Source organism: Dendropsophus ebraccatus, chromosome 2 (genome assembly GCF_027789765.1).
Source record: "Dendropsophus ebraccatus isolate aDenEbr1 chromosome 2, aDenEbr1.pat, whole genome shotgun sequence".
In the NCBI taxonomy this organism is placed as follows: Eukaryota; Metazoa; Chordata; class Amphibia; order Anura; family Hylidae; genus Dendropsophus; species Dendropsophus ebraccatus.
The window spans coordinates 84,376,023-84,403,358 of NC_091455.1; the positions used below are offsets into that span (position 1 = coordinate 84,376,023).

Genomic DNA, 27,336 nt, shown 5'->3' on the forward strand with positions numbered 1-27,336 from the left:
CAAAGAGGGAGACTTGTCCAGTTCAAGGTGGGAATCAATGAATGGCTGGTACAAGGAAGGGAAGCAATGAGAATAAGTCAACTGACAAAAAAGTGTGGCCTGTGGTCAATCAGTCAGAAACCAAAACACAAGGATTGGCAGTGATTTGGAAGACATGGCCCAAAGCTATTTTAAACATACCTGCAAGGTGTTTGTGAGCAACTTTTAGGCGCATGACATCCTACTCACATATATATTTTGAGACAAATGACACCATAAAGTTATCATTGATTGTACATGTCATTTTCTTTACTTACATTGCTTATAGTGGAGGTCACAACCACACATGTATTTTCCAAAATACAATATAGAACATTTAGTTTTTCATCTAGAACTTGAATTTACTATCATAATCCCATGTTATTAAAAAAGGACCATTCAACTATAAACACGTGAACCTCTCTCCTATGGCAGCAGTTAAATAGTAATCAATTTGTCTATTCACAATTACCTTTTATGCTGCAGAAAATTAATCATTTTACTAGCTTCAATCATTAGGGAATGTAGAATGCTAATTCAGACCTTATTACAGACACAATTCTTCATTTTGTCCTTCCTCAGCTTGGCACAAGAGTCTCATAAACAGTTTTTCTCCTTCCTCTATGATCTTGAGAGCGGTATTCATTTTCAGCAATGTTGATCAGGATAATCACTGCACATCTAGGAAATGTATTCCAATAATCATGAGTGTTTTTTTTTTATAAATTGCATTCAAATGTATTAAATTAGTAATCGCCCTTTATGAATAAATGAAATATTCAATATTTTGTTCCATTGGTTGTTGTAAGATTTACTGTTATAGTTAAACAGAATTTAATGTGCAGAGTTAGGACTGCTGTAGGGATATTGTCTCACCTCAATGAGTCTCATCACTCCACCTTCTCATAAAATATGTACAAACTTAATTTTATTATTAGTGGCAACATATTCTTGCACTTTGGTTTTCTGGTCCATTATATTTTATTAGTAATTCCCCCTTTACGATATTGTGTATACTGCATGTATAGATGCAACATCCCAAATGCACCTTCATCATTGTGTTGTCAACATTAACCCCTTACTGACATATGAAGTGAAGGTATGCCATGGAAGTCTGTGCTTTAACCAATTAACGATGCATGACGAGAATGCTCGTCATGTGGCCGTTAAGGGTAAACAGAGAGGGCTCCCGGCATGAGCCCTCTTTGCAGCCCGCGGTCCCCTGTTGCTATGTGCAGCCGGGGACCACAGGTACTAGCCTAATTAACTATTTAAATGCAGCTGTCAAAAGCTGACAGCTGCATTTAAATAGTCCTTGGCCCCCTGTCCCTGGTGTCTAGTAGGTGGATTTCTAGTAGGTGCTGTGTATATAGAAGTCCCCCAGGGGACTTCTAATTGCTGTATGTATAAAAAAAAAAAATCCCCTCCCATAATAAAAGTTTAAATCACCCCCTTATATAAATAAAAATAAATAAATAAACATATTAGGTATCACCGCATGCGTAATCACCCGAACTAATTAATGTTTACATTCCTAATCTTGCATAATAAACGGCGTAAGTACAAAAACCCTCCAAAGTGCAAAATTGCGCATTTTTGTTTGCATCAAATCCAGAAAAAATTGGATAAAAAGTGATCAAAAGGTCGCATATACGCAAACAAGGTACTGAAAGAAAGAACAGATCATGGTTTTGCAGCATATTTTATAGAAAAATTAAGTCTGTATTTGCAAAGTATAATTGGTGTCACAAAAAATAAGGGCTCATGTGGGTCTGTAGGGGAAAATATGCAAGCGCAGTGGCCTTTTAAACACGAGGAGAGTGTGCCCCTCCTGCCAGGGGCCACTGTGCTGGAGGGCTGGGGTCACAGGGGTTAATGGGGGGGGCTGGGGACACCTTTACTTGGCGCTCAATAGACTACAATGGATGCAGCCACCGCATCACCGGACCAGTGGTGCGTCAGGACGCTGCAAGATCAGTTCTGCTGCACCGCCGACCCGGTTGTTTTGAACTGCCCCATTGAAAACAATGGGATCAGTTCAAAGATGCATTTCCCTCCAGTGCTTTTCTCTTGCATCGGAAGGAAACGCCGCCGCACCGCCGGATATATGTAAACCCGGCCTAAGAAATGATTGTTTATGTTCTCCCTGCCCCTGCAGGCTGTGGCATTTCTCTAATGACCAGACTTATCTTCAGCTGCCTCCAAAATTCTTTTACTAACTTCCATCTTTGGGCTCTCACAGTAGTTTTTAATAGCTACTTACACAGACATCTACACATTAAAGCTACCTGTTATTATGATTCCACACCTGATCAGCGTGCAGTCGCTCCTGCCCCCAGAAGGAAACTTTGGATATAACTATGCTGGGTCGGTTCCATGCACAGGCTCTATTCTAATCCAATAGGGCTTATGCATGGAACTGACCCAGCATATTTGAATCTATAGTTACCCGAACCTCTGGTGGCAGGAACAACTGCACACTGATCAGGTGGGGAATCATATATACAGGTGTGCTCTAAGACCATATTTTCATCTGATTTCAATCTCTTCCCTTTTTTATTCCTTTTTGCCCTCCTCATATCATTAAATCAAACATTCACCACATGGTTTAGAACTTACTCAACACATCACATTCTTTGTCACTAAAACCTTTAAAAGCAACTGGAAAACCTTCCTTTAAAAAAAAAAAAAAAAGGAAAGAAAAACAGACAACTTCCAATAACCCTGCAGCCACTACTCCTTCATATAAACAGTTTCTACCTCCACTGTCTGTTTCCCTCCCTTGTAGATTATAACCGTCACACACAGGATCCTCTCACTGTCACTGCTCCAGTAAGTCATTTATTAACCCTTAGGCGACCCTGGACGTGCCTGTACGTCCATGGCCGCCCACAGGTGTTCAGGGCGGGGCCACGGTCCCGGGTGCCGCATGTAGCCCAGGACCGTGGCTATTAGTGGGCACAGTGCGATCGCCGTGCCTGCTAATTAGATAACCCGATTACCTGATGCAGCCCTTCCCTAGTGTCTAGTGGCGGAGATCGCCCCCCGGGACGTTGTCCCGGAGGAGCGATCCCCGTGTCTTTACCCGGCCGGGGTCTGCGCCGTAATGGCGCGTATCCCGGCTCGGCATTCGGTTGCTTTTGGCTGCAGCAGCTGGAAGCAATCGAGTGCCTATCTCATCGATCTATGCTGAATTACTATGCAGCATAGATCGCAATGAGAGATCGATGTGCTTATACTAGAAGTCCCTCAGGGAGGCTTCTAGTATAAGTGTAAAAGTACAAAAAAAAAGTGTCATTAATAATAAAAAGCCCCCTCCCCTAAAAAAAAGTGTGAATCACCCCCCTTTTCCCATGTTATAAATAAATAAATAAACAAACATGTTTGGTATCGCCACGTGCGTAATCACCCGAACTATTAGTTAATCACATTCCTGATCTCGCACGGTAAACGGCGCAAGCGCAAAAAAAACGCTAAAAGCTGCATTATTGCGCATTTTTGGTCACATCAAATTCAGAAAAATTGTAATAAAAAGTCGCATATGCGCAATAAAGCGTTATAAGCCTGGGAATAGAGCAATTTTAAGGAACATATATTTGTTAACAATGGTTTGAATTTTTTTTACAGGCCATCACATAATATAAAAGTTATACATGTTACATATCGTTGTAATTGTAACGACTTGAGGAATATATTTAACAAGTCAGTTTTACCCCAGGGCGAATGGTGTAAAAAAATACCCTCCAAATAAAAGAAATGCGTTTTGTTTATTTTTCAATTTCATCACACATTGAATTTTTTTCTGGTTACGCAGTGTACTTTATGAAAAAATTCAGCCTATCATTGCAAAGTAAAATTAGTGGCTCAAAAAATAAGGGCTCATGTGGGTTTCTAGGTGAAAAAATGCAAGTGCTTTTAGGAGGAAAAAACGAAAAGGCAAAAATTTAAATTGGCCCGGTCCTCTAGGGGTTAGGCTCAGGTTTCTTTCACTTCTTGTTTTGATTATCAACCTACAAAATGGAAAGGCCATACGACTGCTGTATACCCAGAACCGACCTCAGTAGAACTATGTTACATAAAATGAATAAAATTGCTCACAAATTAAATCATATCACAGAATTCACCCACAAAAAACTTTTTTGATTGCATAAAAATACCCTCTAAAACAGAGGAAATAGCAGACATAATGAGCAGTAATGATAAGAGATGAGCAAATTTACATTACAAATGGAGTGAAGCACTGGGTTGTTCAGCAGTCGACTTTTACGCCGGCTGCTTTTGTTCTCTAAGCTGCTCCCTAACACTTCACGCTTGGTGTCTGGAAAAGCTTGATCCAGTCCTGGGAAACTGGGAGAAGTTTCCAGCTTTTATTCAGCTTTTCGAAGCACTCAGGGTGGAGAGGCAGGGAGCGGCACAGAGATCAATAGCAACCGGTGTATAAGCCCACTGCCAAGCAAACAAGCACTTCACTTCGTTTGTAATGTAAATCATCTCTAGTAATGATACAAGTAGAAAACAAATGTATATTACTGTACTAATAATTAAAAGTGAATATACTCAGTGCAGCTCATTCACAATATTAAGGGCCATCAGTCACAGATCGGCCGGTCTCTAAAAAGATCATTCCGGACGGTACTACAGTAACGGCCGGATGATCTTTTGGCCCTCAGAGTTCTGATGCAGGCACGTCAGCGTTTGCCCGCATCAGAACTCATCACTGCAAACTATAAAGCAAGCGGTCGGAGCCGCTAGCTTCATAGTGTGCACGGACAAGGTTTTTTACGGCCGCTATTCACTAAATAGCGGCCGCAGAAAACTGACATGTCAGTTCTTTGCGGCTCCGTGAGGGATCCCGGCCGGAGCGTATACGATGTGTATATGCTCTGTCTGGGATCTCACAGAAGGCTGAGCAGCGTGGCTTTTTGTCGGCCATACTTCTACGAAAAGTTAAGTTTTGTGAACATAGCCTTATATATATATATTGTATAAAGAAGTCTTGTAGATTCTATCACCAAGATGTTACTAAGTGTACCTTCACATTTTTTGTAATGACTATCATGCAGAATTTGGTGCTAAAATAGGCTTTTAGGTACCCATTTTGCCTACTACCCACCACTGGCAAGTCAACATCTTGAACTGTTCCTTAAATCATTTCTGAACAGTATTTTGCAGTGTGCCAGGGAACATTATCCTGCTTCCATTATAGATTACCCCAATGTAGGGCTGTAATTAGTCACCAATGTTTAGGTAAGTATTGTGTCAATATGTCATGTGCATGAATGCCAGGACCCAAGGTTCATTTTTGAAAATGACATTGCCTTAATGCTTTCTGATGCCTACATCTTTTTCACAGGTAATCTACACATACAGGGCCAGTCTTAGGGGCATAGCCCTGTGCGACTGCAAACAGCACATCACTCCTTCAATCTAAAGGGGTCGCCAGTACCCAGCAAACCCAGTCAAGTGCCATTGCTGATGCCAGGTGCTGCGCCGACCTCTTTAACTATAAACATGTCTAATGACATGTTGTAGTTAAGAAGGATGCCCCGATTGACAGCACGAGAAACCATTGGTTCCTCATGCCGTTAATCACTCCTGTGGCATAACACTGTCTCTCGTCAAAAGAGGCAGCTCTGTATCTCTATGCTATAGCACTCTCTGATGAAGAAGAGAGGCACAGAATGGGGAAGAAGACAAGACATCAGAGGAGCCAACAGAAGGTAGGTGGGTATGAGGGTTTTTTTTTTTTTTTTTTATAGATACTATATCGGGGCTTCAGAGGGGCTGATATTAAATATGGACTGATCACATATGGGGGGGCTGCAGGGGGGACTCATAGTATATGGGGGATGCACAGATGGGCTAATACCAAATGTGGGGACTGTGCAGTGTGGCAGGGCTGATACCATAGGGACATATAGGGTTCTATATTATTTTGGCGGCTTCAGAGAGGGGGATGTATGGGGGAAGGGTGCAGAGAGAGACCTGATATGATATGGGTGCTGCTGGTTCTATATAGGGATTGTAAAGAGGGTCCTATACTATATAGGAACCTTGTTACTATATAGGGGCACAGAGCATACCTATTATGTGAGGTCAAAGGGGACCTTAAAACTCTATGGGGCCACAGAGGGGCCTAACTATTAGGTAGGGGCACAGGGGACCTAAATACTATATATGCTGGAGCAATAAGCCTAAAATGTTTTAGGCTCATTCTGGAGACAGGATCCATGGCCAGAAGACTTCAAGATGGCCCAGGCTGGATGAAAAGAAAAATGAAAAGTGGGCAACTCTGATCAGAAAGGAAACTCCATGTGAGTCACTGGATGCAACTGAACTCTCTTATGGGGTCTATAATGGTAGTGATAGTGGTCATGGTGTGGTAGGATTTTTTAGGTATATAGTTCTATCAGAGGTAATATATTTTTATTGTGTTCATGAACAGCATGGGGGCAATATGTAATCACTGTATGGTGGTAATATTTATTGGAAACAATGTGGGGCACTAAAGGAGGCATTATACTGTGGGGGGAGACTTATGTGAGCAATAAAAATGATTAGTGCACTCCCTACACAGTATGCAAATTCTGCACAGGGTGTCATCCACCCTAATACCGACTTATCAAAGCCAACATTAGAAAAAATAACTAACCTGCTGAGATGTCCCTCTTTTTTTACCTTCATTCTTGGCACAGTTTCCATGTTAGGCATTTAATCCCCATGCTAATGGGGGAAAGTGGAAGTAATCTAGACGGGGAAGACATTTCACAAACTGATTTGTTGCAGTGGTGGCATCCTTACAGTACCACATTACACTCTTTAAAACCACCCATTGTTTCCCAGTGTATTGGTAGGGGTCTAATTGTATACACTTATGCAAATGAGACTGAATAACACATGAAGTCAGTAATAAAAAAGTTGGGGTCCAATCCTTTCCTCCACATTGTGCACCTGATTATTTAGGAACAAAACACTTGGGGTTAATAATGAGAGAGCAATGATGCTCCATGTCTTTAGTACAGTGCTCCATTTATGTACGGATTCATTGCAAAGTTTTGAGGATAAACCCTGCAATGTGTGAACCCTGCTACAATTATGTGCATATATATTATTACCACAATGTACTGGGTGGACTATTCTGCAAATAAAATGTGCTGTGCGTAATGTGCTCTATATCAGTACAGTGTCCTGTGGTTATATCAGTGTATTTTATACCTGGATATTATTATCTCTCTTCCATTAAGTACTATACATTCTGTCCCAGTGCACATGACTTAAAGTCAGGCACAACTAGCCTTTTATATCATTGCTGATATTTCCCATGACCTTCTATGGATTTGACAGGTTTACTGTGTCAATTATACCTACATTTTTTTCAATGGCACTTCAGTGCCAGATGGGACTTAAATCCAATGTAGTCCACAAAACAACCAGAAAGAACTCAAACTGTTCCAGATAAATCAACATCATGTCAAGCAAAGTAAAAATAATACAATCTTGTGGATCTTTAGGGCCCACTTTAAGATTGCTCTGTGTGTTCCTATCACGCTATAAAATACTACATGTACTTCAATTCAGACTGTACATTTACCACAGCCAGGATATTATATTTACTAGTAGCAAGCTGGTGGCATTTATGTCTAATAAATTTTGACCATATCAAAATGAATGAACATTCCTTTTTTCTACATGCTAATATGATTTTTTTTTTATATATTATACTATGCCAAGATGATAAACAGAAAAAAATAATTACACATATATATGTTTTATTTTGTTTGCTTTTTAGCAGATTCCAGTATATCGATTACAGAATGTATGCACATCTGTCTTTTGTGCTGGACATATTCTATTGAGAATGAGGTAATTTATTTGCAGTTATAGGTGTCTGACATATCGGGAGAAGCAGAAGTTGTGCAAGGCTATGACAGGTGCTGTGTGGATAACAGCATAATGTGAACATTCTAGTAACAAGTCACATAAATGTGTCACAAGTGTGAAAGGATGACAGCTGCATCATCTTTAAACAAATGCATTACGGGGATATATGTATTGATTTTAAAAGATCTGTCAATCTTCCTTGACTTGTGTGATTCTAAATAAGGCCAAGTCTTTAGTTATGAATGCAGAGGGAGGTATCACATAGTGTTGTACCTTGCAAAAGAAAGATGAGATTTATTAGGCCCTGTGACTGAGCTCACTGCTCTAAAGCTGACCATAAGCATAAGATCAAAATTTAACAGATATATCAGTATGCCTGTGTTTGTGGTTGTTAGTGCTCCCCAAAATGTGTTCAACCAATGTGTGATCATTTTGCTTGTCATAAATATTATACTAATATATAATATATTAATGTGTATTGTAAGCAAAAGCATATTCATTACCCACAGTGTTAAATATAAGGGCATACAAGTTTCCACATATGCCTTAAGAACAAGGTAGAAACCAAGCATACTTTACTTCCCCAATAGCTGGACGATGTTGACGGAACTATTGGGGTAACACAGCCTATAGAGGGTTCTCCTTTTGAGATAATATCAATCCAGGTTTTCTTTTATGACATATGGATGTGATAGAAGAGTTTCCAAGATCAGGAACCCCAGTATATGTCAGAGCAGAGAGCTTCTGATTAGAGATGAGCGAACCTGAAGCATGCTCGAGTCCATCCGAACCCGAACTTTCAGCATTTGATTAGCAGTGGCTGCTGAACCTGGATAAAGCCCTAAGGCTATGTGGAAATCATGGATATAGTCATTGGCTGTATACGTGTTTTCCAGACAACCTTAGAGCTTTATCCAAGTTCAGCAGCCCCAGCTAATCAAATACTGAACGTTCGGGTTCGGATCGATTCGAACCCGAACCCGGCTCGCTCATCTCTACTTCTGATGCAAAAACAGACACCCCACTGATTAATGTATTATTGTTTTATTTCACAAATCCTGTAATATTAACAGCTGACCTTCAGGCCATCACTAAGATTAATATTTGTCTTTTTGTTTCGTAGTGCTTTTTTGGCTGCGGGGCTTTGAAGTGTGCTCCACTCCATGACCCTACTTCCCAGGTGCTGGAAAAAGATGCATCTGGTCCTTTGAAACTGGGAGAACATAGATTGCGTTTCCTTTCAGCTATACTGCCCAGGAGGCTGTAACTGTTATGTTGTTTCCCTGCACCTTGGCCAGGTGTTCACTGATTGGTGTAATGTCAGTGGTGGGTGGGGCTACAGATGAGGTGTTACGGCTTGCCTGGCAACAGAAGAGACAGATATCATATAACTTTGGTCTCAGAAGGGAGGGGGAGGACAGAGGAGTGGAGACAAAGTGGACTAGGAAGTGAGGATTTTTTTTTTACAGCTTCAGGCTGCGTTCACACTACGTATATTTCAGTCAGTTAATGTATATTTCAGTCAGTATATTTCAGTCAGTATTGCAACCAAAACCAGGAGTGGATTGAAAACACAGAAAGGCTATGATCACACAATGTTGAAATTGAGTGGATGTCCGCCATTTAATGGCAAATATTTGCTGTTATTTTAGAACAACGGCTGTTATATTGAAATAATGGCAGTTATTTACTGTTATATGGCGGCCATCCACTCAATTTCAACATTGTGTGATCATAGCCTTTCTGTGTTTTTAATCCACTCCTGGTTTTGGTTGCAATACTGACTGAAATATACTGACTGAAATATACGTAGTGTGAACGCAGCCTCAGGGTGTGAGTCAGGATGTGCTGCAGACAAATTCATGTAATAGAAACCTATTACAAACAGACTTAGATTATGGGTGGGGATTGAACAGGGTTAAATCTTTAAGTGGAGTACCCCTTCAAGGGGGGGCATTTATTAAAAGGTGGAGCAATCTTGGACTGCAAAATAAACTGCCACATACTACTCTGCCTCGTCCAGTGCTAGTTCTCTGTTCAGGTTTATTTACCCTAATGACGCTTCTGCTTCCCAAAAAGGCCCTAGTTATTGGATCAAAATTTTTTATTCCAATCAGGTAGTCTTCTGCTGGATCTTTGGTGCCCATTACTTTGTTAGAATCTGTATCCACTGGACAAGTCCAACCCTATGATAAGGAGAACTTAGGCTTAGTTTTTTGAGGCTAAAAAAAAGTTTTAGCCAATTTTTTTTACATTTGGGCCATTGATGTCTGATTTTTCAACTGTTTTGGGGTTATAGCAAACGTTATAGCCAACAGCTCTTTGTAAATAAGACATGACAATTGTGGATATAAAATGGGAACCAGGTTGTCAAGATTGTGCAGTAACCTGGTGTGGACTGGGCTTGTTTTTACTTCTATTTGCCACACCCACTTGCTTCTCAGCTATCTACCAACAAAACACAGTTATCACTGAACTCAAGGAGAACAGTGAAAAAAATTCCAATGAAGTACTCAATCAAGAGTCTCCACTGATGCCCCCCAAAATTTAAATATGCAAAACAGGAGTCCGTGGAGCCTCGGTTGCGAGTCTCAAAACACGGGATAGCCAGATATCTCTAGCCTGTTGCCACGGGGTGCCTCCATGATAGGGAGAGCACCACCCTGATAAATAGCCCCTTAAGTCCCACTCGGTTGCGAGTATTGGAACATAAATAGGGAAACACCAGGGTGGCCCCTTTTTTGTCAATGTCTAACTCAAGGTGCGAGTATTGCGATCATGACAAGGGCTTGCCAAGGCAGGCTTCCATCCACAGACAGCCGTTTTGGGGTTTTTGCCCCTCGTCAGTGTGGAGTAGGATTCTGGCTAGTTGGGGCAATAGCAAATCGACCAACAAAACACGGTTATCACTGAACTCAAGGAGAACAGTGAAAAAAATTCTCCTTGAGTTCAGTGATAACTGTGTTTTGTTGGTCGATTTGCTATTGCCCCAACTAGCCAGAATCCTACTCCACACTGACGAGGGGCAAAAACCCCAAAACGGCTGTCTGTGGATGGAAGCCTGCCTTGGCAAGCCCTTGTCATGATCGCAATACTCGCACCTTGAGTTAGACATTGACAAAAAAGGGGCCACCCTGGTGTTTTCCTATTTATGTTCCAATACTCGCAACTGAGTGGGACTTAAGGGGCTATTTATCAGGGTGGTGTGGTGCTCTCCCTATCATGGAGGCTACCCCGTGGCAACAGGCTAGAGATATCTGGCTATCCCGTGTTTTGAGACTCGCAACCGAGGCTCCACGGACTTCTGTTTTGCATATTAAAATTTTTGGGGGCATCAGTGGAGACTCTTGATTGAGTATTTCATTGGAATTTTTTCACTGTTCTCCTTGAGTTCAGTGATAACTGTGTTTTGTTGGTCGATTTGCTATTGCCCCAACTAGCCAGAATCCTACTCCACAATGACAAGGGGCAAAAACCCCCGAAACGGCTGTCTGTGGATGGAAGCCTGCCTTGGCAAGCCCTTGTCATGATCGCAATACTCGCACCTTGAGTTAGACATTGACAAAAAAGGGGCCACCCTGGTGTTTCCCTATTTATGTTCCAATACTCGCAACCGAGTGGGACTTAAGGGGCTATTTATCAGGGTGGTGTGGCATTCTCAGCTATCTAGCAATGCGGGAGTTAAACTGATTTAGTGGGAGACTAGATTTTTCCAGCTGAGTAGGTCTTTAGACTGACTGGTTTCTCTGCCTATCTGGAACCTGGAAGATCTGAGCGCCGGTCCAATGGGGATTGGGACCAGGCTCTGGTTCAGCATAAAAGAAAGCTAAGGCAGTGTCCCAGCGCCAGGGCTGTGGAGTCGGTAAGCCGCAGCTCATACTCCAACTCTATCAGGACAGACTCAGACTCCCAACTCCTGTTCCTTCATAAATGGCCAGTCATATACCAGGGGAGTTATTTATCACATTGGCTCAGTAGCTTCTCCCTAATGTCCTACATGATCCTGAGGCGACTTCTGAGTGAATAAGGAAACATATAAAGCAGCTTCTCCTGTGTGTGCAGTGGATGCAGCCAGTCTCCAGCCTCCATGTCCTGAACAACTCAGAACTAGACTAGATGAAGCAGGTGATCTTTTCCTGCTGACAGTCTTCTATGTTTCTAACTAAATATTCATCATACTTAAAGAAACACTGCTAACAATGCCAGATCCCTGTGATATAGAGGTCAGCCATAGAGATATACAGGGGGTCACACATAGTGATATAGAGAGGGGTCATACATAGTGATATAGAGGTCACACAGTGATATAAAAGGTCACTGTGGGGGCACGCAATAGCACGCACACACACACACAGCCTGCTGCAGCCATAGCATACACACCCACACAGCCTGCTGCAGCTATAGCATACACACAGCCTGCTGCAGCCATAGCACACACACACACAAACTTGCTGCAGTCATAGCACACATGCACACAGCCTGCTGCAGCCATAGTGCGCACACACACACAGCTTGCTTCAGCCATAGCACACATACACACAGCCTGCTGCAGCCATAGCACACATACACACAGTTTTCTCCCAGAGAGAAAACACCACACTGAGGACAGAGGTTACTGCTACACTACTTATGTCTTCTCTCCTCTATATTACACAGGATATCTTCATATTACACTGCTGCTCATATACAGTCATCCAGCATCCAGGAAGAGAACAGCACAGATCCCCCCCCCACACACACACACACACACAATGGACTCTACCAGCTCAGAAACAAACTGCCAAATAGTGACCGACAACTATTCCATGACCACCCTTATGTAATAGGGCCAGCGTCCTATTAGAATGTTGCTCATAATATATATTCATGAGCAAAACTTGTAAAATTCATACAAAAATTCAATTCTACATTTTTTAAAGATTTGTTTTTTTTTAAACTGGAGTCGGTACATTTTTTTCCGACTCCAACTCCGACTTCAGTCAAAGCTAGCTCCGACTCAGACTCCAGCCAAAATTAGCTCCAACTCTGACTCCGACTCCACAAGCCCTGCCCAGCACTGGCTATTAGATTATCACCCTGATCCCAGCTTCCCCCTGTTTATTCCTGCGCTCCCCGTCCTACTCCCTCTGCTTGCTTGACTTTGTTACCTGACCTCTGGCTTGACTTTTTGACTATTCGATTGTAACCTGATTTTGTACTACGCTGCCCGTTTGGTTCTAAACTTGCTTGTTTGACTATCCGCTATTCTGTTTGTTTGTTTGTCTGTCTTGTTCTGTGTGCACGTATCTAGTAAAGGGAACGTTTTTGTGGTTGTCCACACCGGCCTAGGGCCGTTTAAGGCAAGTAGATAGGGACAGTTGGTGGGTGGGTTTAGCATCAGGGCTCACTGTTGTGTCTTGTCCCTACTTCCCCTGTCCTGACACAGGTGATGTGAATTCGCTATAATTCAATTAAAAAAAATAAATAAAAATGCAGGTTTCTTTGTGTTCATTGAAACATAAAACAGCCTATTTGGTAGTGTGAATAAATCCCTACATGCTGCAACTGGCATAAAAGACAAAAAAAAAAAAAAACTTTACTCACCCCTGAACTCAACACTGTTCCAGTGCCAATGACACTACATCTGTTCCCCAGGTGAAGTGATGCAATAAAGTTATAGACTTGGCAGCACTCGTTTGCTCCTCTCAGTCGCCCCGTGTAATAGGAGCCTTAGTTTTGGCTCCAGTGAGGAGAATGAAAAATGCAAAATTTCAGTATTATTTTATTATATAGATAGAAAAATTGAAAATGAGAAAAAATGTCACCAAAAATTCTAAAAAAAAAAGTATGTTTAACATAAAACATTTTTAAACACTAAGCCATTTTCTGGTGACACATTCCCTTTAATAGATCAAGTTTCTCTTTTAGCTGGGCAAATTCTAAGTTTCACTAACTTAGGATGTCTAAACTGCTTTACTTTTATGTGGAAAAAAATGTATTTTAGAAACTAACTATTAGGTAAGGTTAATCTCATCTTTAGTTTTACACTATTGTTATTTCTTGCATTAATTTCACATTTAATGCAGCGTGTTCCAGCTAGAAGTAATGAGATATGTAAACCTGAATGTGGAGATAATTAATGACCCATTTCAAGTAATCAACATAAAAAATAGTGGCCACTAAATAAAAGATTGCAGCCCATGAACTAAAGCCAATGCAGTCACTAATTTACATCCCTTCTCAACCAAACCAAAAGGCTAAAAGTTCAAAAATTGCATTTCAGATGATAATATTGATAGTAAATGCTCATTAACCTCTAGAATTCACACAAATGATTATCACGCGCTCTCAGTTCCATCAAGTGTATTGATCATCTGTATTAACATTGTTTGTGTACAAATAATAAATGATCGACAATAATTCTGTAAGCAAACAATGCTGACATGAGAAATCAATAACCCTAATGACGCTTGGTCACTAATAATGCTCATTTGATTGATGCTTAAATTAATTAGGAATCTGACACATGATAACTAATTCCATATTGCTGTCACTTGGGCTGCTCTTGCTCATCATTTTATGCATCTAAAGAGATAAGAAAAAATGAACTTAATGCAGCTAATGTAACACATAAAGCAAAGCATCTTCAGTGGTTTGCTGGTCATTTTGACGCTGTCTATGCTAATAGGATTTTTTTTTATTATTATAACCTCAACATGGTTTTTAAATAATGTAGAGCAGTACCGTGATGATTTAATTCACATTAAATTGTGCATTCTATTAACTACTTAGCCATATCACTACTCGGACATTTTTACTGGAGAGCCTGGCAGCTATTACCAACACTTTCTATTGGCCGGAATTTGACAATGGTCCTGCTTAGTAAAAGGATGTTGTCAATGTATAGTACATTCTTAATTTGAATTTATGATATGACTTGTGGTCCTTGTGGTGGGTGTTTCAGCACCACTGTGGAAAGAATATTTTACAAACACTCTGGTAGTTTTTGTTTGTTTAACACAAGTTTTACAACACATAAGCATTTTCCGCACTAGTGTTTTTTTGCAGTGTCACTTTTCATGGGCACCATTTTTTCAAGTTTCAAAATTTTTAAAGCGACTCTGTAACCACAATCTGACCCCCCCAAACCACTTGTACCTTCAGATAGCTGTTTTCATCTAAGATCTGTCCTGGGGTCCGTTCGGCATTGTCATAAAAACAACTTTTAATCCTGCAGCGCTGTCTAACGGCCGGGGCTTACAATTGTATATGCATTAGGCTGGCACCATCTCTCTGTCCTTCCTCCCCACCCTCCTCATCATTAGGAATGCTCCAGGCAGATTGTCTCCTATTCCCCACCTGTGTGTATAATGAACATGGGCTGGATCGTTAATACACCTGTGCAATGCTCAAATAGCAGTAAATGTTCCTGGATCATTCCTAATGATGAGGAGGGTGGGGAGGAAGGACGGAGAGGTGGTGCCAGCCTAATGCATATACAAATGTAAGCCCCGGCCTTTAGACACAGCGCTGCAGGATTAAAAGTTGTTTTTATGACAATAACTGCATCCCCTGACGAATGGACCCCAGGACAGATCTTGGAGTAAAAGCAGCTATCCAAAGGTACAAGTGGTTGGGGGGGACAGATTGTGGGTACAGAGTCGCTTTAAATCTAATGGTATGTTTGGCTGTCAAATTAAAACTCAACATTATTATACGTAAATAAAGAGTAGCCTGAGAAAGGGTGGGGAAAACACATACAGCAAGCTCTGATTTTATCCCACCAGCTGACCCTGCCTACCTGCTTCAACAGTCCTAGGTGACTGCAGACAACCACAGAAACAGTCTCTACTTGCATTGAGGTGATTACATGGATCAAGGACAAGATAAACTTACATACAAGGGGTAGTCAACAGGCTGGGGTCAAACCAAAAAGGCAGCAAGGTACAAAACAGGATCCAAGAAAATGGGTAACAGACCCGAAGTCAAGGAAAGCCAGGTAACAATACAGAAAAAGATATGGAGATGCTTGCGAGGTAGAAAAAAATATTCTAATAGCCAGCGTGGATATCAAGGTACTGATACTCTTTATAGGAGATCAGGGACCCAGTCCAGAGAGTGATAGGATAAGACGCACATACACAGCACAGGGTGAATGGAAGAACCAAATGTCAACAACCTAAGCAAAGCAGAGGTTAAGTGGCCAAAGAAAACAGCAGAGAAGAGAGGGGTGTGGCAGAAAAATCAATCAACAGAGCAGAAGGCGTCAAGCTGTGTTCGGACAGTGTTCAGTGAAGTGTTAATAAAACAGAATAGAAATGTAAAATCATGACTAAAGGCCATATTACACGGCACAATACTGAGGGATATGCGAACGCCGACCTGTCAGGTCAGCACTGGCTTCCTTGTCATTCCCCGCTCGCTGCCTGTGTTATTAAATGCACAGACAGTGAGCAGGAGCAGCAGGAGGGGCCACAGGAAGCAGCAAGAGGGGCTGCCCAGACAATCCTTAGATCGCCTGGGCTGCCCATTAAAGTCAGCAGCGAGCATCAGACTGTTGCTGACATGATCATTGTGTTTCAATATGTTGTAATATCAGAAATAGCTGACATCGTGCATGTCTGCTGATTGCAGTTAGAGATTTTACAGTATACAGTAAATTTACAGTAATAATGAAGCGAGTTGCTTCATTATCTCGGAAATCTGCTCAATCGGCCTGCAGCCTTTTAACTCACTGCCGCTCCGTACTACTTTACTCCGGGTGCCGAGAAAAGCTGGATCCAGCCCTGGGAAACTAGGAGAAGTTTCCGAAGGCTGGATCCAGCTTTTCCAGGCACCCGGGGAGGAGCGGCACTAAGTTAAAAGGCAGCAGGGTGATGAGCAGATTTCCGAGATAATGAAGTGATTTGCTTTGTTATTACTGTAAACTCCCTTATCTCTAATCGTGGGAGCCAGGGTAGCATGCACCAGTGCACTTCAATGTCAATCAAACCTGACATGTTTGTGCCATTAGAGACTTTGTAGCAAACAAGTAAGATGTCACTGCTGGCAGGAGGATGAAGCGCAGTCACGCACTTCTTTCAGCTGTATCTTGGGATCGCCGTGGGTCTTAGGAATGCTTTAAAGGACAACTCTGGCGGGACCCCCCCCCCCCCCAAAAAAAAAAAAAAAAAAAAAACACAGACACACACAGACACCATACTCACCATCCCTCCGGTGACGATCGCCACTCCATTCGCCCGCCGTCCGCCTCACCATCACCTGCGTCCGCCGTCCAGCGATGTCTCTTACTTCCAGGTCCATGGGAAAGAAAAGGCTGCCAATGCGCTTGCGCACCGGCAGCCTTTTCATTGGCTGGAGTGCATCACATGGCTTCCAGCAAGCTCAGCCAATCAGGGCTAAGCAAGCTGGAAGCCATGTGATGCGCTCCAGCCAATGAAAAGGCTGCTGGTGCACATGTGCACCAGCAGCCTTTTCTCTCCCATTCACTTTCAATGAAGACGCAGAGGAGGAAGACCCGGACCGCCCCCCGGCTCTGACGTCGTCGTCACCAGATGCCGCCCGGGAGAAGAGGACTGTGACGATCATAATAGGTAATGTATACATTCTTTAACTTCCGGGGGTGGGGGGGGTCGGGGGTCGAAAAGTGGGCCAGACCGGGTATTTAACCACATTACAAAGTTATATAACTTTGTAATGTGTGTTAAATAAGCCAAAAATTTTTTTCGTGGGAGTTGTCCTTTAAGATTATCACCAATCTAAGTTCTAACATATATATATGTATATATCTTAAAATTTCGTTATTGACTCTATACCCACAATCTGACTCCCTGACTCCCCCAAATCGCTTGTACCATCACATAGCTGCTTTTAACCCAAGATCTGTCCTGGGGTCCGTTCGGCAGGTGATGCTGTTATTGTTCTAAAAAACAACTTTTAAACTTGCAGCCCTGAGTCAAATTGGCGTGGCCTAGAGTACCCATGCCCTCGGATTGTGACACCCCTCTGTCCCTCCTCCCCACCCTCTTGACCATTAGGAATGCCCCTAGAACAATTTCTCCTGTTCATCACACTGCACCTGTGCTGGATCTTTAAGGCATCTGTGCAGTCTTCAGACAATTTTTTTTTTTTCCATATTCAAGCAGTACAAAAACATAAAACAATTCTATTCCACAAGTCATATATAATACACAGAAAACACCCATCCCTCCCTCAGTGTTCAGACCAATGAGACCAATGAGGAGGACAGGGAGGAGGTACGGAGGGAAGGTGCAAGCCTAGGGCACAGACACTAGGCGACACTAATTTGACACAGGGCTGCAAGCTTAAAGTTATTTTTTGTCCAACAATTACTGCATCACTTGCCGAACAGACCCCAGGACAGATCTTAGATTAAAAGCTACTATCCGACGGTACAAGGGGTTTGTGTGTGTGTGTGTGTGTGTGGGGGGGGGGGGGTCAGATTGTGGGTACAGAGTCGCTTTAATAGCTTAATTACTGAAACTATGTGATTGGATGAAAGTATGGCACACTAAGGCATTTAGATATGTAGCCAAATAGAGGATAGAGCAGCTCCTGGTACAATGACTGAATTGCACTGTGGAGGCAGGGCTGGCAGTATTGTGGTTGCACAAAACAGATTACCACTATAACTGTACAATATGAGCAAGGTCATTGTCCTGGGACAAGAACTATGACTGTAAAAATGTGAAAACCCTCCTGAGAATGTAACTTTTTTTTACTGTAGATTTTGTAAATCTCAAGTATACCTAGTTGGTTCATAACTCAGGTGCATTAACCCCTTCCAGTCAGTAATAAGTATGTATATGTTCCTATTGCACATACCCTGTGCAGTAGGAATGTAAATATACGTTCCTGACGTTAGGGGCTTACTGATGTGTGCGTGACCACTGCAGTGAGAGCGGTCCCGCACACATCAATGTGTCCGGAGGTAATGAGAGGCAGCTGCGTCTCATTAACCCCTTAAATGCAGCGATCTATAGCGATCACAGCGTTTAAGGTAATCAGTGACAGAACAAGCTGTCCCAATTGCATGTACCAAAGGGCAGGGGTAAGCCTCTTACCTCCATCCTGTCGGTTCGGTGATCTGTGCATAGAGTCTGCTCTTAGGCAGGCTCTATGCATAGATTGCCGATAACACTGATCTATGCTATGCTAGATCAGCACGTGCAATCTAATGATTGCATGTTTTACTGTGAAAAAAAAAGTGTAAAAAGGAAAAATAAAAGCGGTGAGGTTAGAAGGTGAGGAGGAATATTGAATCAATTTGACCCGGACATCTGGGCATCAAAGGGCTCTGTCATGAAGGGGTTAAAAGAGCGCCCAATTTTAGAGCTCAATCAAATTTCTAGGGGGTTGTTTGGTGGATGCATTTTCTATTACAGTCACTGTCCTGGGCTATCTACTAGCACAAAAATAAAATATAATGTACTGATTAGAGATGAGTGCAACTCGAGCGTGCCCGAGCATTTAAATACCTGTTGCTAAAGTTGTTGGATGCAGGCCTAGGGAGTCTGGGAAAACATGGTTACAGCCTATGGCTGTATTCATGTTTTACAGACAGCCTTAGGGATGCATCCAACTTCTTCTGCAACCGCTATTCAAATTCCGAATGATCGGACTTGAGCATCCTTGAGTTGCACTCATCTCTAGTACTGATGAGTCTGCATTTCCAATAACATTGTATAAAAATTTTCAAAGGTAAAGAGATCTCTCTATTCACAGTAGCTATGTTTTGGACTTGAAGTGTGGCCGCGGTCCTACCTACCTGATGACAGTTTTCCTTTAACTTAATGAAGCTTTCTGTTTGCACTGTATATGAAAAGAAGATTGCAAAATTTATAACACTGCTAAAACCATGCTACCAGTTTAGACAACAGAAATATTCTTCTGTGTATTGTACCTTGATAGCTTTTACCACCTTTTTCTCATAAAGTTTCCATTCATATTGCAGAATCAGACTACATCTGGCATTAAGTAAACATTATGTCTAGTCTGAAAAAATATTCCAATTGCTACACAATAATCTTTTCACAGTTATAACAAAATATTTCATGTAAAAACATGCTGTGTTATGACACGTAGTAAATGATCAGAACTGTTACTCCGCATTTTAGTCTGCGTGAATTCCTTGACTTCTTACAAGTTCCACATTTCAATAAATGCTAATGATTTAGGTAGACAAGCTGAGATAAATATAATAGAAAGTTACGACATGACTGTATCATATATCATACTATAAAAGGGACATTAAGGATGTATACATACATCAGGTTGGAAAATCTAAAGCTCAAGAGACACATTTATGACTTGGTATGCGCATGATATGTGATTACAACCTGGCTTGTAAAATGTCCCTTGAGACTAGTAGTACATTAAGACACTGCAGGAATAAAAATTGCATATATTCATGTAAAATGTGCATTTACTTTTATGAGCATGCCAAATGACATTTAGCTGTTTATGTATTTTTAAAATACTGGCTTTATGATTTAATTTCAATTACACAACAATACACCATGTAAGAAGCTCTGTGCTGGCTCTTGAGCACTGCCATTCCAATAAACTAGTTGTCACTTACATTCCCACAGCAATTATTACAGCACTTTGTGCTTTAATATGACAATCCCCACTAAATACCATTTATACAAGCCGTGCAGCACAAAACCAGAACTAAAACATGCTACTTTTCTCGATTCTGACATACATAGGCCATTGTTTCTAATATGGCATGCATATAAACATGTACAGTATGATCCAAAATGAATTATTGTTCGATAACATGAAAATAAACCAAAGGAAAAATGTCAAGACAGGTTCAAGGGGACTCTTTTATAAGCACAGACCCCTTAAGACTAAGGTTCCACACTGATTTGTCCAGCACTTGTTCTTAAATTTTTAATAATGGCCAGGTTGCCTCACCACTACCTGGTGATAGTTCAACACAAGGAAGTGCCTGCTCAGCTAAATACTGCTCACAAAGGTCAAGGCCGTATTACGTGGCACAACAAAAAAGGGGGAAGTGAGCGCCAACCTGTCAGGTCTCCTGCTTGCTGCCTGTTCTATTCCACGCTAAGACAACAAATATGGAGCAGTGGGAGGGGCCATCCAGATAATCCTTAGATCATTTGGGCTGCCCATTGAAGTCAGCAGCTCCTTTAACCCTGGGCAATGTGCAGCATACCACCTCTCACATGATCATGCTGTTTCAACATGTTGAAAGACAGCGATCAGCTGACATTTTGGATGGAGGCTGATCAGGGTTTTTTAACATGTTCTAATATACCAAAGGATTATCGGACGGTATTCAGCCAAGTATGACTGATAAGGCCCTTTTACACAAAATGATTAAGTCACTCAGTTAGGGCCCTATTACAGCAACATATATCTGCTAGAGTTTTACAGCCAAAGCCAGGAATGGATTTGAAAAGAATAGAAATCCAGTCTATCCTTTATGACCTGACCTCCATTTATAGTCCTTTCCTGGCTTTGGTTGCAAAAATCTGTTGGTTTAATAGGGCCCTTAGTGAATGGCAGACCAGACACTTCCTTATGTCAAGAGGAAGTGGTTAACCACAGTTCCGGAGTGATCTCACCAAGATAGTAGTCACTTTATTACTGGGTGGGGGCTTAGTGTAACTCCATAAAACAGCTGTCACTAACCCCCTTATTATTACCCAGGTAACCAGAGCCACCTGGAATATCGAGAAGTACTGGATCTTTGAGATACCCCTAGCAGCACTAGTTTGGGCTGTGAATAGTGTCAAGGAGGCATGGCCTGCTGTTCCCTGGGCTCTAGCACTGCTTGACCTCACTGTATTGTGTGCCCCTTCCTTTGCATAATCATTGACCACACTGTGCATAGAACACATGCTAACGCCCAGGGAATTATAGGCCTTCCCCCCTTGACACTAATTATGGGTCGAATAAAGGCTTTTTTTTCAATTAAAATAAAAAACTAAACATACAGCATCTATCAGAAAGCTCCACTATTTAGCCTGTAATGCGAAGAATAACAATCAAGACACCAAATAACAAAACATTTATTGAATTATAAACTTTAATATTATCAGATACAAGAAACATGGTACATAGAACAATAACACCTTGGTACCCTTGAGACCTCACAGCTGAATTCTCCCAGTGTTTCTTCCAATGTTCAAGACTCCCCCAAATTCTGTTTGAATCTTTATCAACTACCACATTGTATTTTCCTCAATTTAATTCATGGCTGAAATCTCTTTCCTTTGAAAGGTGATTTTAGTTTTGATGAAAAGCTAGGTGTAGTCCTCCAAACTGCCAGCACTATTAAGTTGTGTTCCTTCACGTATGCCTGGTCCCAGGGTCTGTCTATCTTCTGTAAAAATAACTAAAAAAATTTTTATTATTCTAGCAGCGCGGAGTCAATGAGGCAGCAGCGCCTCTCTCCTACATTTCTTTTGTCATTGCACTCCTGGGCTGGATCTTTCTCTGCGGAAGGCCAAGGACACCGGCACTCTAGGCCTCACCTCACTGACATCAGGTGCTGCATTCAACATAGACTGAAGAGGGAAGAGTTTAGAGAAAGAAGACCGATTAGTAGGGAGTTACAATAGTCAAGACGAAAATGGATCAGAGCAACAGTAAGAACCTGAGCTGTGTCAATGGCGAGAAATGGGTGGATTCTGGAGATGTTTTTGAGATGTAGGTGTCATGAGCGTGCAAGGGCTTGAATATAGGGAGTAAGGCTGCATTCACACGTTCCGGGAAGTTGTCCGTGCTCACGGACAATTTTACAGCCCATTCCTTTCTATTGGGCTATTCAGATGTTCCGTGATTTCAAGGATCCGTGATCCGTTCCATTAAAAGATAGGACATGTCATTACTCGGAACGGATGCATGGAAAGGATTCCCCATAGAAATCAATGAGATCCGTGTTTTTCACAGATGTACACGAATGTGACATCCGTGTTCATACGTGAAAAACACGGATGTGATGTAATCAATGTAATTTAAAATGCTTTAACACAGATCCATGAAAAAAACGGACACGGATACAAAACGGACTGTTTTGCACGGATCACGGAGGTTGCTGCCGGACCACAATCACGGGATCGGCACGGGACCAGGAAAAACACTGAACGTGTGAATGCAGCCTAAAAGTGGTCTTGTCTAAACAGAGGCTCCAGAAGATGGGTGTCTGTCTGTCTTCTGGAGCCTGTTTTTAGGCTAAAGACAATTTTCATTCTGGCGGCCTGATGTCAATGAGTCGGGGCCTAGAGCATCGGTACTCAAGGTCTGCCAAAGAAGAAGAAGATCTAGCCCAGGAGCGCGACGACAAAGAAAATGCATAGAGAGAATCGCTGTAGCCTTATTGACTCTGTACTGCCCGAATAAAAGTTGTTTTTAGACCGAATACAGAGAGATAGAGAGACTCCAGGACCAGGCATGCATGGAGGAACACCACAAAATGATCCGGCAGTTTGGAAGGCGTGTCCGATGGTACAGATTCTCTTTAAATGTACAACATAAACACTTTGGGGGACATTTACTAGAGAGTCTAATTTGTGCAACTATTCTAATAGGGATTGGTGTTTAATTAGTGCCAATATGTTGAGTGTTATTTATTAAGAAGTCACATTGGCTTTGTAAATAAGTAAAAAAAAAATTCCAAATTCACTTGGTACTGATCAAAGATAGGCCTTCACCATTTGAAAGATTGCAAAAGATAAATTGGATGCTAATCACAGATTATGCAAATTTTTGGGTGAACACTCAAAAATAGGATTAGTCCTTACCGGTAAGCCGGTTTCTTCGAACCTTCACGACGGCACCATAGGAGGATGGGTTGTACCCTAGGGACAGGAAAAAGCACGAGAGGTTAAAAGCCCCTCCCCATCCTCCCAGCACCAGTGCCTTTGTAACAGTAATTCTAGCACCACGTGAGTATCATATAACATATACAATACCAGGGAGGGTTACTGGTGCCGTCGTGAAGGTTCGAAGAAACCGGCTTACCGGTAAGGACTAATCCTATTTTCTCTCCTCACCTTCACGACGGCACCATAGGAGTAATACCAACATTTACCTTAGGGAGGGACTACAGCTTGAAGAACTTTGCGTCCAAATGACAAGTCTTCGTCGCTTTGTAGTTGCAGCCGGTAGTGTCGCATAAATATATGAGGAGACGACCATGTTGCTGCTTTGCAGATTTGTTCTATAGAGGCAGATGCTCTTTCAGCCCAAGAAGTTGAGACTGATCTTGTGGAGTGAGCTCGTATTTTAATTGGAGAAGGAAGATTTTGGGACTGGTAGGCCTGTGTGATGGCACTCCTGAACCATCTGGCAATAGTACTCTTAGATGCCTTTTTTCCCTTATTTTTCCCTTGGAATTGTAGAAAGAGGTTTTCGTCTATCCGCCAAGGTGCGGTTGTCTCAATATATTGTAGGACCGTTCTACGGACGTCTAAGGTATGGAATTTTCTTTCTAAATGATTCTTGGGGTTTTGGCAAAAGGAGGGAAGTATGACATCTTGGGACCTGTGGAAGCTGGAGACCACCTTAGGTAGGAAGGAGGGATCAGTCTTCAAAACTATACGGTCGTCTAAAATTGTACAGTAGGGTTTTCGTACTGTTAAGGCCTGAATCTCTCCTATTCTTCTGGCTGAGCAGATAGCCACTAAGAAGACTGTCTTGTAGGAGAGAAACCTTAGGTTTGCTTCCTCGATAGGTTCGAAGGGAGTCATTGTTAGTCCTTCCAAAACCACATTTAAATCCCAAGGTGGATGTGTGTTTTTAATTGTGGGATTTATTCTTGTAGCTGCCCGAATGAATCTTTTGATCCACCGGCGATTGGCTATATCCGTATCATAAACTGCTGATAGTGCCGAAACCTGGACTTTTAATGTAGCAGGCTTGAGGCCCTTAGATAAACCTGCTTGTAGGAAGTCCAAGATTTGGGCTATATTTGGTTCTGCAGGGAACTGAGGAGGAGTCTGGCACCATGAGCTAAAGACTTTCCATACTTTGAGGTATATAGAAGCAGTAACTTTCTTCCTACTTTTCATAAGGGTAGAGATTACTGGTTCTGATAGTCCTTTACTTCTTAGCATGGACTCTTCAGGATCCAAGCGGACAGATGAAATTTCTGTGGATCCGGGTGTGTTATTGGGCCCTGCATTAATAGGTCTGGAATCTGTGGAAGAAGGATTGGGTCCTCTATCGCTAGACATTTGAGAAGCTTGAACCACCCCCTTCTGGGCCAGTACGGGACGATCAGAATTATTTTTAGGCTCTCTTCCCGGATTTTTTGGAGAACTCTTGGGATTAAGGGAATCGGAGGAAACCCATATGCCATCCTGAAATGCCATCTCTGAGTTAAAGCATCCACTCCTGTAGGGTGATCTGCTGGGTTTAGAGAGAAATTTTTTTTTTTACCTTTCGGTTCTGTCTGTTGGCAAATAGATCTATCTGGGGCTGGCCCCAGCGTTCCACTAGTTGAAGGAATATGTGGTTTTTCAGGCACCATTCGCCTGGATGAACTTTGTTCCTGCTGAGGAAGTCTGCCTGTGTATTTTCCGTTCCCTTTAGGTGTGTTGCTGAAAGGGACGATAGATTGGCTTCTGCCCAGGAAAATATTTGTTGTGAAATTTTCCCTAGCCGATTTTTCTTGGCACTTCCCTGATGTCTCAGGTGTGCCACAGTTGTCATATTGTCTGACAGGATGTGTACGTGAACACCCTGCAAGATATTTACCGCTGATATTAAGGATACCTGTACTGCTTTGAATTCTTTCAGGTTTGAGGATTGTTTCAGGGTTTCTTGGTCCCAGGTACCCTGAAAAAACTGTGTTCCTACTTGGGCTCCCCAACCGTACTGACTTGCATCTGTTCTCATGATGCATTTCGGTTGAGGATTCCAAGGTGTCCCTTTTCCCAGGTTTTGTTGGGAAAGCCACCAGCGGAGAGAGGATCTGACCTGAGGTGTAAGGAAAAATTTGTTTTCGAGACCCGTGGGTCTTTTGTTCCATACCTTCAATATTGGAGATAGTAAGGTCCTGGAGTGAGCCTGACTCCAAGGCACCGCCGGAATACAGGCTGTCATTGACCCTAAAACAGACATTGCATGCCGGATTGAAGGGCACGACTTCCCCTTGAACTTCTGAATTTTCTCCCTTAGATCTTTTATTTTTTCCTCTGGGAGAAAAGACATCTGGCGATCTGAATCCAGGAGAATCCCTAGAAAGATCTTCCTGGAAGATGGGACTAGGTCCGATTTCTTGTCGTTTATAATCCACCCCAAAGATTGGAGTAGATTGCGAGTGTTCTCTAGGTCCCGTTTTATTTTCTCCCGAGACTCCGCTACTATTAGTAGATCGTCTAAGTATGCCACTACGTTTATGCCCTGTAAGTGAAGGAAGGATATTACCTCTGACATAACGTTGCTGAATATCCTGGGCGCTGATGATATCCCAAATGGAAGGGCCCTGAATTGGAAATGGCATAATTTTTTGTTTATCATTATGGCAAATCTTAGGTATTTCTGGGACTGGGTATGAATTGGCACATGATAGTATGCATCCTGGAGATCTAGTGAGATCATCCAGGCGTTCTTGGCTATCAATGGAGTGGTGGATTTTATCGACTCCATCTTGAATTTCATATACTTCACGTATTTGTTTAATGGTTTTAGATTTATTATTAAACGGTGTGAACCGTTTGGTTTCTTGACAAGGAAGAGACTTGAATAATGTCCTGACCCTCTCTCTTCTCAAGGAACAGGCGAAATAACCTTCATTTGGTGGAGTTTTAGGACACTTGCCAGCATCTCTGATTGTAGGGGACCTGGAGACTGTCGGGATATGACAAATCTTTTTGGAGGGGGGTGAGTAAGCTCTATTTGGTAGCCTTCCCTGATGATGTTTAACACCCAGTTGTTTTCTGTGATGATGTTCCAGGCTCTTGAGAATTCCGACAGTCTCCCCCCTACTGGACAGAGGTCATTGTTTATCTTGGGAGGGCCGGGGACTGTAAAAAATATTTTTTCCCCTGCCTCCCTACGGGCAGCTCCAACGGCCTCCTTTCCCTTTGCCACGATACGGTTCTTGGTATCTAGGCTTCTTGAATTGCTCTTTCTTCTGGGGTGTTGAGAAGGGTCTTTTTGGTTACTTTGGCAACTTGGGCATCAATTAAAGGAATCTCTCCCCAGTTAGCGGAATCTTCCTCGCTAAAGGGGAGGCGTCTTTTGATTTCGCCTGGGACCTGTAATTTACGTTCAGGGTCCGCCCACTCATCTGAAATAAGAGACTGGAGTGTCTCGTGCACCAGAAAGACCAGCTTTTTCCTAGGTTTAAGACCCTGAAACATCTGGTCTTTCGCTGTGACTTCCTCTTGGATCTCCTCAAATCCCAACGCACTCCTTACTGCCCTAAGAAGTGGGAGTGTATGGTCAGAGGAAAAT

At 42.2% G+C, this 27,336-nt stretch overlaps 1 long non-coding RNA gene across 1 annotated transcript in view; it reads right to left on the reverse strand.

The window, feature by feature from the left end:
- Nucleotides 1-542: 542 nt before the first annotated feature.
- Nucleotides 543-27,336, reverse strand: part of LOC138783316 (uncharacterized) — a 36,635-nt gene continuing 9,841 nt past the window's right edge. The window contains exons 3-4 of the long non-coding RNA XR_011361661.1: nucleotides 19,667-19,710; nucleotides 543-699 (exon numbers count right to left, since the gene is read on the reverse strand). This is a non-coding gene — a long non-coding RNA (uncharacterized lncRNA). The remainder of the gene's footprint in view (nucleotides 700-19,666; nucleotides 19,711-27,336) is intronic.